The sequence below is a fragment of the Anomaloglossus baeobatrachus genome, chromosome 8, assembly GCF_048569485.1.
Source record: "Anomaloglossus baeobatrachus isolate aAnoBae1 chromosome 8, aAnoBae1.hap1, whole genome shotgun sequence".
Taxonomy (NCBI): domain Eukaryota; kingdom Metazoa; phylum Chordata; class Amphibia; order Anura; family Aromobatidae; genus Anomaloglossus; species Anomaloglossus baeobatrachus.
Window position 1 is genome coordinate 73,181,710 of NC_134360.1, and position 19,685 is coordinate 73,201,394.

Genomic DNA, 19,685 nt, shown 5'->3' on the forward strand with positions numbered 1-19,685 from the left:
TCCTAAGGCCAAGGCCACACAGGGATTTGTGCGAGTGCTCACATGACACTGGGCAAACGCTCGTAGCACAGCAGCAGCCGAATGTCATGCGAGTGTCATGCGACTGTGGTCCGATCGTGCGATCAGACCACAGTTGCAGAGGGGAGGGCCAGCACCGGTGTAACGCGAGAGCAGTGCGATATTTCTATCGCCCCATAGACTTGTATGGGTGCGAGTGGAGCAGGATCACATTGCACTCGCAACATGCTGCGACTGTTTTCTCGGTCCTATTAGGGCTGAGAAAATAATCGCTCTTGGGAATGACCCCATAGAGTAACATTGGTTTTTCTTGCCTAAAAGTGTGGCCTAAAAGTGTGTTTTGGATCATTGTCCTGCTGCAAAACAAATGATGGTCTACTGAGTGCAGTGCAGATCACATGAGATGGCATGTCCTTTCAGAATGATTTGGTAGACATACTGGGTAAGTTTGAGATTCAGAAAAGATAAGTGCAGGGTTTCAACACGTGCAATGGCTACCGTGAAGTATGAAGGAGAACGTGTGTTGTGGGGGTGGCGGTTTTTTGGTGATACTTCACGGTGGGCACCACACATGTTGAAACCATCCACTTACATTTTCTGCCTCTCACAAAGACATAGCTAAAAATTTCAAATTTAGACTCCTCCAACCACAATACAGATTTCAACTGATCTAATGTCCAGTGGTTGTGTTGCTTGGCCCAGACAAGTCCCCTCAAGGTTGCGGCTTTCAGTAGTGGTTTCTTTACTGCAATTTAATCATAATGGTGTGCTTCTCACATTTTCCTCTTGACAGTTGATGGTGAGTTGTGTCTACTGCTTTATGTCTGTATATTATTTATGAGGTCTGTTATTTGAATTGCTGTCAATTTGCATTTTCTGAGACTTGTAATTCTGATGAACTTATCCTATGTAACAAATGTAATTCTTAAGGCCCCGTTACACGCAACAACGTATCTAACAATATATCGTCGGGGTCACGGATTCCGTGACGCACATCCGGCATCGTTAGTGACGTCGTTGCGTGTGACACCAACGAACGGCTGTTAACGATGGAAAATACTCACCAAATCGTCCATCGTTGACATGTCGTTCCTTTTCAAAAAATCGTTGCTTGTTGATCACGCAGGTTGTTCGTCGTTCCCGAGGCAGCACATATCGCTATGTGTGACACCTCGGGAACGACGAACTACAGCTTACCTACGGCCGCCGGCAATGCGGAAGGAAGGAGGTGGGTGGGATGTTACGGCCGCTCATCTCCGCCCCTCCGCTTCTATTGGGCGGCCGCTTAGTGACGCCGCTGTGACGCCGCATGACCCGCCCCCTTAGAAAGGAGGCGGTTCGCCAGCAACAGCGACGTCACTAGGCAGGTAAGTCTGTGTGACGGCTCCTAACAATATTTGCCTGTGGCGCACAAACGACGGGGGTGGGTGCTTTCACCAGCGATTTTGCTAGCGATATCGCTGCGTGTAAAGCCCCCTTTAGTCTTCTTTTTCTAGGGTGGTCCTCATGAGAGCTAATTTCTCATAGGCATTGATGGTTTTCTTGACTACACTTGAGGATATTTTCAAGGTTCTGTCATGCCCCAACCCACAGGTCCAACCCCTACTGGACAGGGGGTTGGCACCCAGTATGTGGCTCTGTATGGTCTGCCGAACTTGCTGTCCTTCCTTCCATACAGAGTACTCACTTGGATCGCAGTCCTGGATCCTCCTCTAGCAATCTGCCTGTGGCCTGCTCGTCCAGAAACATGTGTGCACTGAACAGGTCTTCCAGGACCTTCCTTAGGCGACACCTGCTGCATCCTGCTGTACGTTTAAGGGCCAGTACTCCTTAACCTGGAAGCGCTTCTGAGTCTACTGCAGAGAGGCACTGGATATATAAGGCATCTGTGGCGCCCCTGCGGCTTCAGTCGCCACAGGGTACTACACCTCACTTAAGGTGCAGTATTCATCTCGGGTAAGGAGGGGGTTTCCACATTTCACTTTATACTCACAGCAAAAAAGGGCAACCAGTCCAGTTAGCCCAGGCCAACACATCTAATGCACAAAGAGGATGCAGACAAGCCTCTCAACATGATGGACACTTCACAGGTGCAAGGTAAATTGCACACCAGTGGCGCACATAGGGCACTGTTCACACTTGTATGCGCATGGTGTCCAGCCAGCAACCTATTACCACGCCCTTACTATTAGATTAGGCGGGTTACCCGGACACTACTCACTGCAGCACGTAAGGGACAGAAATTCCACTATGCACGGCCGTATTAAGAGGCCCGGCTGCACCCCGCATAGTCAAAGTGCAAAAAATACATATAAAATATATGTGAGGTATTAGTTTGTAAATTGGCCAATGTACGTAAGCCCACAATCCTCATCACGGATCCTCACGCTTGCGGGTCCCTACACTGATAAATATCAAAAATAGCAACAAAAAGAAGAGCTAAAAACTCCCCCAAAAATGTATTTACCTTGCACCTGTGAAGTGTCCATCATGTTGAGAGGCTTGTCTGCATCCTGTTTGTGCATTAGATGTGTTGGCCTGGGCTAACTGGACTGGTTGCCCTTTTTTGCTGTGAGTACATTTTATAATACATTTTTGGGAGAGTTTTTAGCTCCTCTTTTTGTTGCTATTTTTCACATTTCACTTTACATACAACTTAGGTACCTTCTCACTGGGGACTGAACTAGGGTAGACGGGGGGGGGTGGCCATCACGGAGCATGGGACTTTCCCGGTCGCTAGGACAACCACCTGGTGGGCGGGCACCACTTGGGGTAGAAGTTGGAGCAACTATTACACAAACTTCAGTCAAGTCGGGACTTCAGTTCTGTTAGCACGACACTACTCTTCTTCTTTTTCTTCACGGAGTCCGAGGCTTGGAGCATGAAGCTCAGCCTCGGGTTCCTCAACTTTGGACGGATATCCCTTGGGAGAGGACACCTTCAAATACCGGTGGCTACCTCTAACTTATCTGGGATCGGCTGGAGCCCATCACGGCAAAGACCGGTACTCCGAGGCAATTAAAGGACAGTGATTAAAGACCTGGTACCGCAACTGCCATGTCCATCCTTCATTGCCAGCGCCGTCACCCTGTGCTTCAGCTCCAATGGCCATTACATCCATTTTTGTTTTCCTCGGGGCCTGCTCCACCTGTGCGGAACAGAACCATCTTTGCTGCGACACCATCAGCCCCGGAGGACATCACCCGCAGCGGTGGCTAATCTCTGGCCGCGTACCACAGGTGACATCACGAGACAAACTGTCATCCCATTCTCTATTGTACGCCTCGTGGCCACGAAGCTGGGCAGGGCCACCTGTGACATCCCTAGACCCGACATCACCGGCTCAGCGACGAGTAACAGTTAACACCTTGCCCCGTGGGTGCTACACATTCTCTCCTTCTAGGAGGTGCCTGAGCAACGTCTTCCTGTCCCTTAGTATGGTGTTGATTCCTGTCATGTCCCTGTTCCCTGCCTTTGTTGTTTAACCCTGCTCCTGTTCCTAATCTCTGTGCCTTGCCTCCACTCAGAGCCGATCATGCCTGTCTGCTGCTCCAGGTCTTACCTGGGTTCTTGCACTCCACTGAGTCCATACCTGTTTGGCTGTGACCACTCTGCTTCAACTCCCTGGATTGGATCAAACACCAACAGAGGAGGTCCTTACCGAGTCACCTGTTTCAACATCCTTCCTACTACTGGATCAAGGCCTTGCTCGGTGTAACTATCTACCTCCTCTTTGGACCGAACTTTGCTGGTGCTCAGGTCGTACCTGCTGTGCATTGCCACTCAGCCATACCAACGAGTATTAGGACTGTTCCCATGCTGGCTGTACTTGCACTCTGGACTCTACCCTTGAACCTTTTTGTTTGGCACTAGTCACACTCTGATCATTAAGGTCCTTTCCTTCCCTCAAGCTTTGTCTGAGGCTGTCTCTGGGCTCAACTGCCACAGTCCTCTGTGGCCCTGTGAGTTCACTAACATGCTGGATAGCGCAACAGGTTCTAGCAATCATCCAAATTGCCTAAAGAGAACCTGTCAGGACGATTTTGTAATGTAAAGTAAAGACCTGGCTGTAGTGGTGTTGTAATACTGATTACATTAATAATATCGGTGAAGGAATCCATTTTCTTCTTCAATCAGCATTTGGAGATTTCTGCTAACTATATTTCAGTGCACAGGGGCTGGACTGTAGACTGGGTCTTTCCCTACTTGTCTTTGATTCTCTAGTCCCTCCGCTGCCTCTGGTCTGCAAATGACAGCTTACTGCTGAGATTTCATACAGAAGAGGTCAGTCATTCACAGACCAGAGGCAGGTGGAGGGGTCAGGGAATCACAGACAGGGAGGAGAAGACCCAGTGTACATTCCGGCCCCTGTGCACCCAAAGCTGATTAGCAGAAAACCTAAAATGGTAATTGAAGAAACACAAAATTGATTTCTTCCCCAAAGGTTTCAATTCAACTCAGTATTACAGCCACATTGCAGCCAGGTCTTTATTTTACAAGATAAAATTGTCCTGGTAGGTTCTTTATAATAATGATGGACCGATGTTCCTGTTTACTTAATTCAGCGAATCTTGCCATATTCTGGTATAGAATTCCACAAATGAACTCTTGGAGAGGCATACCTTTTCTTGGGAAACCATTGCAGATGGCTATCTGATTAAACTGCATGGTAGAATGGGAGAATGCCATGGTAGAGTAAAGCGGCCATACTTTTAGGAAACACCTATTTTTCTATTCCCCTTGCTTCTATATGTGTTCCTTCATGGTTTTGCCAACTTCATTTTGAATCTACAATGTTCACATTCCAATAAGAATAAGGAAAACCATTACATGAACAGGTTTGTCCAAACTTTTGGCTGGTACTGTATATATATTTAACTTTTGAAAGGTAGTGCTTAGCCTCTGGTTTTACTAGATGAGCACGTTGGTTATTCTCCTCTGGTCTAGGGACCAGTCCCCGTTCTGCGGCCAAGTCCCTCCACTCCAATATGTCGTATGTGGAACGAGGCCACGGGTGTATGGCGCTCTTCCCGTGGGCTCTAGGACCCTTTCTGTCTTGTGCCTGGGCCGAGCTGCACCAGCTCCAGACCACAGGTCTTTACTCCTCCACTGCTCCTTCTTGACCCTCTAACTTTCTGTCACAGTCTGCTCCCACTCACTAGACTCAACCCCCCAGGTGTCGAATTAGGGGGAGGTGGGTGCCATCACGAGTGGTGGCTATACATAACATTAATGGCAACAAACCGTAACCCTGACCCGGTGATGAGCTGCTAACTAAGAGTGTTGTGTGGTTTTGTGTGCATACCAGTGGATGACCTCTTCTGTACCCAGGATGGGATACTACACCTCTGGCTGAGGTGCAGTACCTCTGTGGCGACTGAAGCCTCAGGGGTGCCACATTAACACAGCTGAAAACAGTTTTTCTGATTAGAGAAGCTATAAAACTGCCCTTCCTTTGAGCTTGTCAAGAATCTGGAGCATTACATTTGTTTTTTCCATTAAACTCTCAAAATGGCCAGAAAAAGATAACTTCCATGTGAAACTCAACAGTCTATTTCTGTTATTAGAAATGAAGGATATTCCATGCGAGAAATTGCCAAGAAACTAAAGATTTCCTACAATGGTGTGTACTACTCCCTTCAGAGGACAGCACAAACAGGCTCTAACCAGAGTAGAAAGAAAAGTGGGAGAACCCACTCCACAACTAAGCAACAAGACAAGTACATTAGAGTCTCTAGTTTGAGAATTCGATGCCTCACATGTACTCAACTGGCAGCTTCATTAAATAGTACCCGCAAAATGCCAGTTTCAACATCTACAGAGAAGAGGTGACTGCGGAATGCTGGTCTTCATTGCAGAGTGGCAAAGAAAAAGCCATAGCTTAGACTGGCTAATAAAAGAAAAGATTAATATGGGCAAAAGAACACAGACATTGGACAGAGGAAGATTGGAAAAAAGTGTTATGGACAGACAAATCAACGTTTGAGGTGTTTTAATCACACAGAAGAACATTTGTGAGATGCAGAACAACTGATAAAATGCTGGAAGAGTCCCTGACGCCAAGCATGATGGAGGTAATGTGATGGTCTGGGGTTGCTTTGGTGCTGGTAAATTGGGAGATTTGTACAAGGTAAAAGGGATTTTGAATAAGGAAGGCTATCACTCCATTTTGCAACGCCATGCCATACCCTGTGGACAGCGCTTGATTGGAGCCAATTTCATCCTACAACAGGGCAATGACCGAAAGCATACCTCCAAATTATGCATGAACTATTTATGGAAAAAGCCGACAGCTGGTATTCTATCTATAATGGAGTGGCCAGCCCAGTCACCAGATCTCAACCCTATTAAGCTGTTGTAGGAGCAGCTCGACCGTATGGTATGCAAAAAGTGCCCATCAAGCCAAACCAACTTGTGGGAGGGGTTTCTGGCAGCATGGGGGGAAATATCTCCAGATTACCTCATCAAATTAACAGCTAGAATGCCAAAGGTCTGCGAAGCTGGAATTGCTGCGACATTCTGTGACGAAAGCAAAGTTTGAAGGAGAAAATTATTATTTCACGTAAAAATCATTATTTCCAACCTCATCAATGTCTGGACTATATTTTCTGTTCATTATGCAACTCATTTGATAAATAAAAGTATAATTTTTCATAGAAAAGATAAAATTGTCAGGGTGACCCCAAACTTTTGAACGGTATTTTGTGTATGTATATATATATATATATATATATATATATCTGTCACGAACAGCCGGGGAGTCACTCAGATATCCTGCAGCTGTGTGCTGATTTCACAAACATGACTACTCTCTAGCGCCCCACTTGCCGGCAGGTCACTTTTGGTACTGCAGGACAATGCATAAAATGAGGCTGCTGAGCTAATGCCAAATATTGGAGCAGCAAGGGTAAATGTATATATCACCGATTCCCGCTAATGGAATATATATATATACCTCAGTACCCTTATAGATAGCACTCCAATAATTCTATGCAATAATAATTATGCTGCCACCACCCAGACTTTCTACAGGTAGCTGGGGACCCATTTCAGATAGCATAAGGCCCTTCGGGTTGTGGATTAATACATATAGAGCATGAGGAAAGAAACTATTAAATTTTATATATTTAATCCAAAATAGAAGGCAGTGTTTATAAAAAATATACAAGAATTTACAAAAGGGAACAATACACATACAGTATAGACAGTTACATAAAATAAAAAGGAAAAAAAAATGAAATATTACTACACCTGGTCACAATTTATGGCTCAGATATATGGGGAGAGGCAGCCCCTTGGAACTGGACAATCCTATGCACAGCATGCATATCCTCTGGCATTGACCCAGTGTGAATTAAGACACTCGCTTTTATCAACCTCTGCCTCACCCACAGCTCCACCTCTGCTGACATCATGTAAGGGAGGGGGTTTTCCCCTCTTCCAAAATTATGAAATCCTCATGGTCCTCATATCATCGTGTGGGAGCATCCCACGTGGACGATATTACCTTCATTTTTTATATTATGATTTTAGCAGAAAGTGGATACCACACAAGGAAGATCTGGTATGTTCTGGATGGCAGATATTAATTTGTTGCTCTTCCGTATGTCCTACGATTAAGCGGAAATATGTGAGATGTGTGTTAGGGAATTTCGAGATCAGCGGTATGCCCGCCATATCTGGTCGACATATGTATCTCGCAATATTAATACTTCCCCAACGGAGACAATACGGCTGCCCCAGCCCTTTGATCAGTAAAGCTATATTCCTGTAGGAAACTTGTCTTCCGCCCCTGTGTATACAGATTGTAGACAGAGGCCTCTGGCTATGCAGGGGGTCTTTGAAGAACTGGGGGAAGGTGTGATAAGCTAATTCAAATGTATCTGTTCCAGCTCCTGATAAGGGAATCTTGTCCTGGCTGTTAATTTGGTAGGGCTCTGGAGGGAGGGGGGCGGATCACTCCTGAGCCAGAGACCCTGAAAACATATCTGCTTATTATATTTTCATGACACCTCCTCCTTCTTGACTGTGCTATGGAGGCAGGACCTCTCGGTACTCCTCTAAGCGCAGCTCTGCCGTCTCGTGCTCGGCTTGGGCCCAACAGGGTGTGCTCTGGGATCCGTGAGTTGCCCTGGCTGAACATAGCACTGAGGTCCAGGCCCAACCTTCCCGGATCCCATGGTACCCTTTCAGTTTTGGTCTCGGAGACAGGAGTCTCCATGGGGTCACTCGATAGCTCAAGATCGGCCTCTGCTGGCAGGGCAGTCCACACCCCCTGGCTAAGGGTAGCCAGAAGTGTTGTTAAGGCCCCAACTCTACAGGAGCCCTCTTGGACCTGTCCTGAGTCAGCGATTGGTTCCTTTAGCAGGCAGGCTGAAGGCCCAGAAGGCAGTGCATTGCTTGCATTCTGAATACTCAGTCGGTGGGTGACAGCAGCTACATAGGCTGTCTCCCCGGGGAATAAAGACACCTTCCCATCAGTCTGACTGGCTGGGGACCACACTTTCCTGTCACCCTAACAGGTTTGGGATACAACTTTCCAATCACCCTGCCAAGCTGTGGGCAACATGAGTCCCTCATCTTGGCAGGTGGTGGGAGATTCTTTCCCGCCATACTGACAGGGGGTGGGTACGTCTGTCCCATCCCTCTGACAGACAGTGGATCCAACTTTCCCATCATCTGGACAGGCAATGGGTACAACTTTCCCATCATCCTGGACAGCTGGGGGAAAACCCTCCTCAGTACGTTGGCATGTTATGGGTTCTGCCTCCCCATCACATTGACAAGTAGGGAGCACAACTTTCCTATCTCCCTGGCAAGTTAGGAGGGCTGTCTTCCCCTCCTGATGACAGGCAATGAGCACCATCTTCTCATCCTCCATACAGGCAAGGGTCACAGCTTTCCCATCATTCTGACAGGCTGTGAGAGACACTTTCACACTACCATGAAAGGTCGGCTTTTCCATCACCCTTACAGGCAGCAAACACAACTTTCCCATCGTCCAGGCAGGTCATGGATACGACTGTCTTACCACCCCCGTGCGCTTCCGGGACAAAATGCAGGCCTTGACACAGCTGGTGCATGACAATATGGCTCAAGCTCAGGCTGATCAGAAGCGTTGGTATGACCAGAATGCTTGTGAGAGGACCTACCAAGTGGGTCAAAAGGTGTGGGTACTGGTCCCCGTACCACAGGATAAGCTTCAGGCAGCCTGGGAAGGCCCATACCTCGTGTACCAGCAGCTCAACCCTGTAATGTACCTGGTCACCCTGGACCCTGCCCGTGGAAGGCAGAAGGCCTTCCATGTGAACATGATGAAGGCACATCATGAGCAGGAGGCATGTGCACTCCCCGTGTGCAACCTGCCCAAAGAGGGAGAGGAAGAAACCCTCCTGGATATGCTCGCCCAGGTTAGGGCAGGTATATCCATTGAGGATGTGGAGGTTGGCCACCAGCTTTTGGAGGACCAACGGTCCCAGCTGTTGGCCACCTTACACCCCTTCTGGGAGTTGTTTACCAACCAGCCTGGAAGGACTGAGTTGGCCGTCCATCACGTGGACACTGGGGGTCACCCCCCGATCCGGCGCTCAGCATATCATGTCTCCCTGGAGGTGCAGCAACACATGCGCCAGGAGATTGATGAGATGCTGAAGCTGGGGGTGATCCAGGCATCCAACAGCGCTTGGGCCTCGCCTGTAGTCCTCGTCCCAAAGAAGGACCGAACCACTCGGTTCTGCATGTACTACAAGGGGCTCAATGCTGTCACGCTCGCCGATGCGTACCCAATGCCACGCATCGATGACCTGCTCGATCAGTTGGCCGGGGCTCCGTACCTGACCATCATGGATCTGAGCCGGGGATATTGGCAGATCCCCCTGACTCGCGAAGCCAGGGAACGCTCTGCCTTTATTACCCCATTTGGACTGTACGAGTCCATGGTGATGCCCTTTGGAATGAAGAATGCCCCTGCCACTTTCCAGCGGATGGTCAACACCCTGCTCAAGGGACTTGAAGGGTACGCGGCCGCGTACCTGGATGACATCACCATCTTCAGTCCCACCAGGGAGGATCAAGTAAAGCATCTAGCCCAGGTGCTCAGGCGGATCCACCAGGCAGGTTTGACCATCAAGCCGGGGAAATGTCAGCTGGGCATCAGTGAGGTCCTCTACCTGGGTCACCAGGTAGGCGGGGGAGCTCTGAAGCTAGAGCCTGGGAAAGTGGAGGCCATCACGTCCTGGCCCACCCCCAGGACCAAGAAGCAGGTGATGTCCTTCTTGGGGACCACCAGGTACTCTAGGAGGTTTGTTCAACACTATAGTAGACTGGCGAAGCCCCTGCCAGACCTCACCAAGAAGAAGCTGCCCTCCGCAGTCAATTGGACAGTCGACTGCGAGACAGCCTTCCGGGCCCTCAAGACTGCCCTGTCCAGCTCACTAGTACTACATGCAGCTGACTTCACGCGGCCGTTTGTAGTACAAACCGACGCCAGTGACTTTAGCCTTGGTGCGGTGCTCAGCCAGGTGGACTCTGCAAGCCAACAGTAACCCTGTTTTGTACCTGAGCAGGAAGCTGTTGACGAGGGAAGTGGCCTTCTCCACGATGGAAAAGGAATGCTTAGCCATAGTGTGGGCTCTGCAGCGTCTGCAACCCTACCTATACGGGCGCCGCTTCATCGTGGAGACGGACCACATTCCCCTCAGCTGGTTACACACAGTGTCCGGGATGAATGGGAGGTTGTTGCGATGGAGCTTTGCACTCCAGTAATACAACTTCACCATTCGCCACAAAAAGGGCCGTGACCACAGTAATACCGACGGGCTGTCCCGACAAGGAGAGGTCGCAGACGGGCGCGTGGGGGAACACAGGAATGTGCTTCCCTCTAGCGCCCTCTAAAGGAGGGAGGTGTGAGGAAATAGGGATATCTTATGAGCTATTAAGCCATATTACTATAGCTGCCATCTTGTCAAGGTACATAAGGCCTAAGGAGGCTTCAATCAGTATGGTAATTAACTTGAGGAAATTGTCTGTTAGCAGTGGTGTGACCCAAGGCAAACTCCTATGATATGGAAATTAGATGAGCTGATTAGTCCTTGAGAACAGTAAAGGGAACGAAGACCCCCCTCTGTGACGCTGCAGAAGAAGTGACAAACTGTAAATCCTGTAAACCTGAGACAGACAGGCACCAGGAATAAATGTTTAATATCTCATGAACCGTGCTTCCTATAAACATGTCAAGCAGAAATATCGCATTCACACATCCCGACGATTCTAGCACATATTTTATACAGGTGTGGGACCTCTGTAGGTATCCCAAACTTGATATTGGCCAGTGGGGTACCAGCAGACTAATCATGTGTCCTATCATCATGAAGATAAAATCATAACTGTAAATATGAAAGCATTGTCGTCCGCCTACGATATTCCCAGGCCAAGTTATGGCCAATAATCACTTTGGGATATTGTTTCAGACCCAGGACAGGGGTGGGGAAGTACTCCCCTGTGAGGTCACTAGGTAGGAGGGGACATGGATTGTAGCCAGTTTGATAAACACAGTATGGACACTTTTTGGGTGTTCTTCTTCGGGTGGTATCGTGTGGGGCACGTGGGGGAAAATCCAGGAACCGTGTGGCCACACAGCGCCCCCCTGTGTCCACTAGGGAATAAGGTAATTAATACATCTGTATACCTGCTTGTGATCCATAACTTACTTGTAAATGTATTCTGACAAAGATATATATTCTGTAAATTCCATATTGTATATATTGTAGTTTCTAGTGTGCCTTAGGCCGATTAAAATATATAATTTAATCTTGGGCTGTTCTGTTATCTCGATGCTGAATTCCACGTATGTGTGCTCGGCATAATAGTTATCGTAATCGATTGGTGGCAGTGAATTTATGCCAAGGATCATTGTAGGGCAACCAGTGAGATCTGGGGGAGGTTTAGATATATTCCGTCCGCAGAGGTCGGGGGAATATATAACATACTCTCACCGGGAACCCTTCAATCATCGGCATAGTAGAATAGCGGCCTCCTTGCTTATTGTCGAGCAATTACATAATTGGCCTGACTATAAGAGGGGCGCTAGAGAGCGCGTCACGTGCTCGGTCTGTCGGCTGGTGGAAAGGGGAGCTGTAACTTCCACTTCCTAACCCCCGGCTGTTCGCGACAATGATCTATGATGTAGCTGTGTCGCACAAGGCTATGGGGTACTCGGTCCCGGGTGATGTATTGCTGGGAAGATGTCACTGGGTTGCTGTTGCCCGGTTCCATGACCCTGGGGATGCTTTTTAAAAGCGGTGTATTTACAGGGAAGATTAGGTAAAAGTTTATATCGTGACTCCACTTGCTGGTAGCGGCTATTTAGTGGAGCCGCCACTGCACAGTTCTCATTACTGGGGCTAGTGTTAGTGGCAGCCTGGATGTTGGGCCCTCCACAAGTAGGGCCAGGCCCCAGAGGATAGATCATGTTGATGTTTGCAGAAAGAAGGTAGGCCACACAAGGGGTTGCAGTGTAACTGGTTCCTTTACTCACAGTAAGCTGGAAACTGGTCACCCGATGAAGGCTGGTCTTGACTGCTGGTCCCCTTAGTACTAGTGCCGGTGTAGTGACCTGGTGGCTTCTTTCCCCTGCACCTGTCTCTGGTTGGTGGGTCCCCGTGGATGGAGCGTCTGGGGGTCCCCTCCTAGTAGTCTCTCAACTTTAGTCTGTATGACGGTAGCGTGAACCCTGTGGGGTCGGTTTCTCTGGTCCGGTTCCCCGGTTCTCCCATTGCTACGGTGTCCCGAACTTCAAGGTCAGTGAGGTCCTGGATGGTCCTCTAACTGTGCAGATTTTATCAGGTCTGCCTGGAGCATTTGCTTGACCTAGGATTCTGTACCCCGTTGGTGCTATGGTTCCGGGAGTACTCCACTGTACTCCACCGGCAACCACAGGTCTGGGCGCTCAGGTCACCGTCACACTCCTCTCAGTGTCACCAACTAACTACTGACTCCCTCTCCTCTGTCTGCCCCATCCCCTCTGGTCATCTAGTGTACTGGATCGGCTCCCCCCCCAGGTGGCCATCCATTGGGTCCAACCCTAGTCTGTCACCATTCTTTGGGGAAATTGGGGAAAAACGGTGACTAACTGGAATGTTTTGTTGTTACCGGCACTGGTCTTCTGGGTACCTGGGGGTAGGTCCTGCATCCTGGTGGGAATGCAGTACCTTGTAGCTCCCTGATGGCTTCAGGAGCGCTACATAGTATTATGTCATGGAGTGCATCTGGGTGTTTGAAATAGGCTTAGAATCTGAGCCTTCTCCACACATGGCACATGCTGGCTATATTCCATATTCCATTGCTAATCACTGACAGCGGCATTTAGGCACCACGATCTGGCCGAGGCATTCATTCAGATGTTCTTTGCTCTCCCTTAAATGTGATCGCATGGAGCTGATGGGTTGCTTTTACAGCCAGGGGCCTGTTAAAGACGCCTTTGTCCATTATCTAATTCTTCCCTGATGTCCAGCCATAGTCTGGGCCACATAGGAGACTGTGATTTTTACTATATGCGGCAATACTTTAGTATTAGATCAATTGCAAGTTCAAGTCTTCTACCGTATGAGTACTGAAAAAAGGGATAAGGGAAAAAAAAGAGCACACTCAGTCATTACATGTCTCAAACTAGTTACGCCCTCTTTTATGTAAAATAATCTCTGGACGCAGTTTCTCAGGGAGATTTTAACAGCTCATTTTCAAATTAGTATTAGGAAAAATGTGGATTTCTCTGAAAAAAAGAGATCTGATCACAAACGTCAAGGTATCATTTTTTTCAGCTTTCTATTACCTGCATTTGTATGTCTGCCAATTAAAGTAAAACCCATGTCTCTGTAAGGGAATTATAGTGGCTTATATTATGGGAGTGTCCTGTAGAGAATTTCTGGGCAGATGCTGCCATCTAGTGGGCAAAGACAGTTGATGTAAAAATTTTAGCGAGTGCTGGAACAATAAGACAAAAGACAGGTTGCATGGGGAGAGCAGACGCTGGGTGCACAAAAGGTATATGACATGCTAGGACGCATTGAGAAAAATACGAAGCCACAACAGGTCAGGACAGACAAACAGTCATGGCCTGGACTTGCAATGAGTCACCACCTGTGGGAACAATGCCTGCACTGGCTTCCTGCCAAGCACTGCAAGGACATGTTAAGGAACACAATGCATTGGATGTGGATTAAGCAAGGGATGCAGAACCCTTAAAGGGGTGGTTCACCCATATTTTTTATTGTCTTTTTTGATATTATATTGAGAAACAATGTTTCTCTCAAATACCTTGTGTTGGCAATAGTGCCTGTGAGAGGCGCTATTGCAGACCGCTGTTCCTGCTCCAGTGACGTCTCCGTCAAGTGCCACACACGTCACATCCGTGCAGCCGGCTGTATTCTTCCTCACTCACTGAGCTATGATTGGTGTTTCACCGCTGTCACAGCCCATCTGCTACCTCCTCACACTCCCTCCTCCCTCACAGCACAGCACAGCGCGTCACGTCTCTTGCTTGCAGCAAAGAATGCAGCCGGCTGCACGGATGTGACGTGTGCAGCACTTGACGGTGACGTCACTGGAGCGGGGAAAAGCAGTCTGCAATGGCGCCTCTCACAGGCACTATTGCCAACACTAGGTATTTGAGAGAAACATTGTTTCTCAATATAATATCGATCTGGACAATAAAAAATATGGGTAAACCACCCTTTTAACACTAGACGTACCAGAGAGGGGTCATTTAACATTTCTACCTTTGGAACCCAGAGACGGGCCAAATGACCTGAAGGATTTTAGCTAACTTCCTATAATCACCGTCTTTTGTTCTGTAATTAAGGCCATTACTGTAGCACCACAGGAGGTTGTTGTTTTCCATTGAGTTTAGCCATTTAGTTTCTACTTAGTTCTATTCAGTTTATTATATGTCATTTGACCCTCTTTCGGGACTTCAGGAGGGAGCTCGAAATTTCTGGGACTTCTAGTGTTAAGGCCACTTCACACATAACGAGATCGCTAACGACATTGTTGCTACGTCACAGTTTCTGTTACGAAACAACGACTTCACCAGCGATCTCATTATGTTTGACACGTACCAACGATCCGCCCCCTGCTGTGAGATCATTGGTCGTTGCTGAATGTCCTGGGCCATTTTAGCTCATTGGAGTCCTGCTGGGCAGGATGGATCTGTATGTTTGACACCTACCAACGATCTTGTTAACGACCTAAACGAGAACTTAAAGTGTGACACGTATGCGTGTAGTTGCGTCACTTTTTCCGTGCCCCCTCTGCACCGATTGGTTGGCGATGAGAACAGTACTGTGTTCTGATTGGGTATCACTTCATGCTTTGTTCCTTTTTGAGCCTTGCTTTGAGGATAGAACGAAGGAGGGATGAATCCGGGTGCAGATGCAGCTTCGATCCGAAAAGCAAGCAAGCAACCGGGAACAAAGTACGAATGAATCCAGGTGGAGTCGCAGGTTCTATCCTCAAAGCAAGGCTCAAAAAGGGACAAAGGATGAAGCGATACAAAGTTGCCTTCTAGGCTGGCCGCCTAATCAGAATGCAGCATTAGCCACCAATCGGAGCATAGGGGTATGGAAAAGGCGATGCATATACACGCCTACGTGGCTTACAGCGTCAAACACTATGCCCCTATTCGAGGTCGGAATCGTTACATAGCTGCTGTGTGACAGAGTCCCAATGATCAACGAGATCGTTATACAGGTTGCTGCATTGTTACTAAAGTCGTTGGGAAAATGACTGTGTGACATCTCACCAACAATCTCACCAACGATTTAACAACGATCCGGAAACTGTGATGTAGTAACGATCTCGTTATGTGTGACTGGACCTTTACATGGGATAGGAAGCACTGTTTGAAAAGTTGAAGATAAAACACAGCAGAAACCTGACCAGACAAATGGAAATTCAAATGACTGATTAGAGACTTGATTGGAAAAATAGAGATTCCATTGAGTGAGCAGAAACTTGATTGGAGAAACGGAAGTCTGATAGCATAAGCAGTGGGAAGCGCAAGTTCTCTCCCCAGGGACTGAAGGTGACGAGACAAGGTCTGTGGTGAAAAGAATTGTCTGGGGTCCGTGGTGTGAGACCACATCAAGGCTTGTGTCATGGCCAGGAATAGAAGCCATACCGGCTGTATAAGACAATACAAAGGGAAGGGGAAAGGAATGCCCTATCACTAGGGAAAGGGAGAAGTAGTGACCCCCTAACAACAGCCTGTAGCTCACCATCACTGCCCTCACCAACCCTGTACAGATTCTGCACCTGTCGCTGAGCAGAAATACTTCACCATAGAGAAACCATGATCTGGAACCTAACTAAGAATGGTGGTTGTGAGCACTTGTCAACACCACTAAGGGGGACTTTACACGTTGCGACATCACTTCCTAAATATCGTCGGGGTCACGTCGTTAGTGACACACATCCGGCGCCGGTAGCGACATCACAACGTGTAAATCCTAGGTGCGATGATAAACGATCGCAAAAGCATCGAAAATCGGTGATCTGTGTAGCGTCGTTCATTTCCATAATGTCGGGTCGACCGCAGATACGATGTTGTTTGTCGTTCCTGCAGGTCCACACATCGCTGTGTGTAAACCCGCAGGAGCGACAAACATCTCCTTACCTGCGTCCCGATGGCAATGCGGAAGGGAGAAGGTGGGCGGGATGTTATGTCCCGCTCATCTCCGCCCCTCCGCTTCTATTGGCCGGCCGATTAGTAACGTTGCGGTGACGTCGCTGTGACGCTGAATGCACTTCCCCCTTGAAGGAGGGATTGTTCGGCAGTCACAGCGACATCGCCGAGCAGGTATGTGCGTGTGAAGCTGCCGTAGCGATAATGTTCTCTACGGCAGCAATCACCACATATCGCATGTGCGAAGGGGACGGGTGCTATTGCGCTCGGCATCGCTAGCCGATGCTAGCGATGTCGCAATGTATAAAGTACCCCTAACACTACAGGGACAAAAGGAAACAATACAGGGGAAACACAAATGCTTCCATCTGAGCCCAGGTAGATAGCAAAAGTCAAACATTTATCTTAGGAGCAGCTACCACAGAAGTCTCTGGAACAATAAGGGGAGATGACCACTGCAGACAATAGCCAGGAACAACTATAAACTGCACCAAAACCACCCCAGTTTGAGGTTTATAAAGGAAGTCAGAGCCTGGCACCTGAGAAAAAAAACTGACAGTTTCTCAGGGTCATAGAGTCCGCTGCTACAGAAACAGGAAACCGTCAGATAACAACACATGCTGCCAATCTTTGGGATTTTCTAACACTCGCGCCACTAGATTATCAGCCGGCCGTGACATCTCCGTGACACATACATTACAGCTTGCTTACTAGCGGGTGTGTGTAGTATTGGAATCCTGTTAGGGCCTGAGGCAGTGACTGCCAATGGAAGTTGGAGTAGGCTTGCGGAGGCCCATGCAGATTTTACTCAGATGCTGTCGGCTAACAAGTCATCATATAGGGTTGGCATACTTAATTTTATTTTGCTGTATTTGACTGAAAAGTCTAACGTGTGTGGAGGCCACAAACAGATGCTTGACGGGGTATATGTCGAAAGAGCATGTCCAATAGATTTGTTCTCCCATAGATAAGCCATGACAGGTCTGGTGGCAACTTTCTCATAGAGAACAAAAGGAGAGCTTGGCCAAGCGGGAGCTAAGGTGCATTAGAGAGTTGGGGGAGATAACTGTCAGCCAAATGATCGGCCAAAGCATCATCATTCAGCCGACAGTTATCTAATGTATATGGGGGCTTTACAGTAACTAAATACTGAAGGAATATAATATGACAAGTAGCAGCTCCTGACTTTATGAGATTATGCAGCCTGCCAATGGCTGGATAAATGCTTTTCTGTCGAGGATGTTGACCTCAGTGGTAGATCTGAGTCCCTAGCATGTTCCCTCGTAATTATATAATTGAGGTAGCTAAGTGTCAATCAAGCTCTTATTTACCTAATAGCAGTATGTAGATAGCTGTGCAATGTCTGTTGCTTTGACTCAGATCCAATTTGTGCAATGTATCTCATCCTCAGTCAGAGGGCTTCTTTAATTTTTTTATCCTAATTCTACAACCATTAAAATGCAAATGTGAATTTGTGCAAGTCTTTGTTGTCACGGCAACACTTAGGGGGGCAGCGAACTGCATTCCTAATATTCCCTATGGCCAAATATCAAGTTATTGATGAAATCTCTTTTCCCCCGGGAAGAATAACAGAATCAGAATCCATTTCATACTGATTTGTCGTCAATCTCCCCGACTTAGTCTCACATGTTTTCTAATTAATGTGTGTTTCTTCTTCTTACAATATGGGAATTCTCATATAAAGAACGTTAATCCTATGCGTTTCTTAGGCCCGTTTCACACGTCAGTGAAAAACAGTGACGTTTTTCACTGGGGTGTAAAACACGCACATGTCCCTCCGTGTGCCGTGAATCACGGCACACGTGGGTTGTCTAAGTGCAATCCGGGCTCCGTTCTCCGTGGCCCGTGATTGCACTTAGAAATCAACTCACCTGCGCCTGCTCCCGCTGTCCATGGTGCTGATCGCTCCCGCGACGCAGCATCCGGCCGGCGGTGACCCCTGCAGCAGCTGCTTCCGGGTCGGCTGTGTCGCGCATAATGAATATGCGCGACAGTAATCAGCCGGCACAGAAGGAGCAGGGAGGACGGGCTGCAGAGGACATCGCTGGACGCCGGGTGAGTTAAAATGTTTATTATTTTAAATGCACGTTTTTTTCTGGCACATGTTTCATGGACCACACCACTGCGTGGTCCGTGGAACATCAGTGATGCCAGAAAAAAATGGACATGTCTCCGTGCAGCAATCACGCACACGCGGGTACGCTGCACGGAGACACGTGCAGTGAAAAATCACTGACGTGTGAGCAGACCCATTCATTATAATGGGTCTGCGTATGTCAGTGATTCTGGTACGTTTAAAAAAAAGCACAAACATACCAGAATCACTGACGTGTGAAAGGGGCCTTATACTGTATAACTATCAGTCCTTCTATAGGAGACTCAGCAGGGAACACAGTATAGATAATGATTGCCTTACAACAATGATGGTATATAATCTTCTACATGTGCATAAAATATGGAGTATTACAAACATAGGCATTTTGCTGGGCAGATAGTCGGGATCAGCGGGTCCAACCAGATTTACAAAGAAATAAAAATATCTGCCAGGACGCTGATCCCCATGTAAGTCTAAGGTGACCCAAATATTGTGCTTTCAAATGGTGGTAGAGAGGGCTTCTCGGATTATATAGTGCAGAAGCACTATACTTACTAAGTCTTCCACATGGCTGTAATACTACGCTCATACATATTCACATCTTCCCCCGCCCACCGGCAGTCCCGTGTCTAAGATTGGTTGCAGTTAGACAGCTCCCCCACTGTGTGACAGCGTGTTTGATTGCTTGGAATCACACATGCTGTCTGCATCTCTATAGTGGTGTAAAAATAAATAAATAAAAAAATTGGTTTATGTTCATCCCATATTGTGATACCCAGCGCAGATAAAGCATACGGCTACAGGCTGCCACCCCTAGCTGTATGCTTATCTTCACTGTGTATCAAAATAAGAGGGACCCAATGCAGCTTTTTT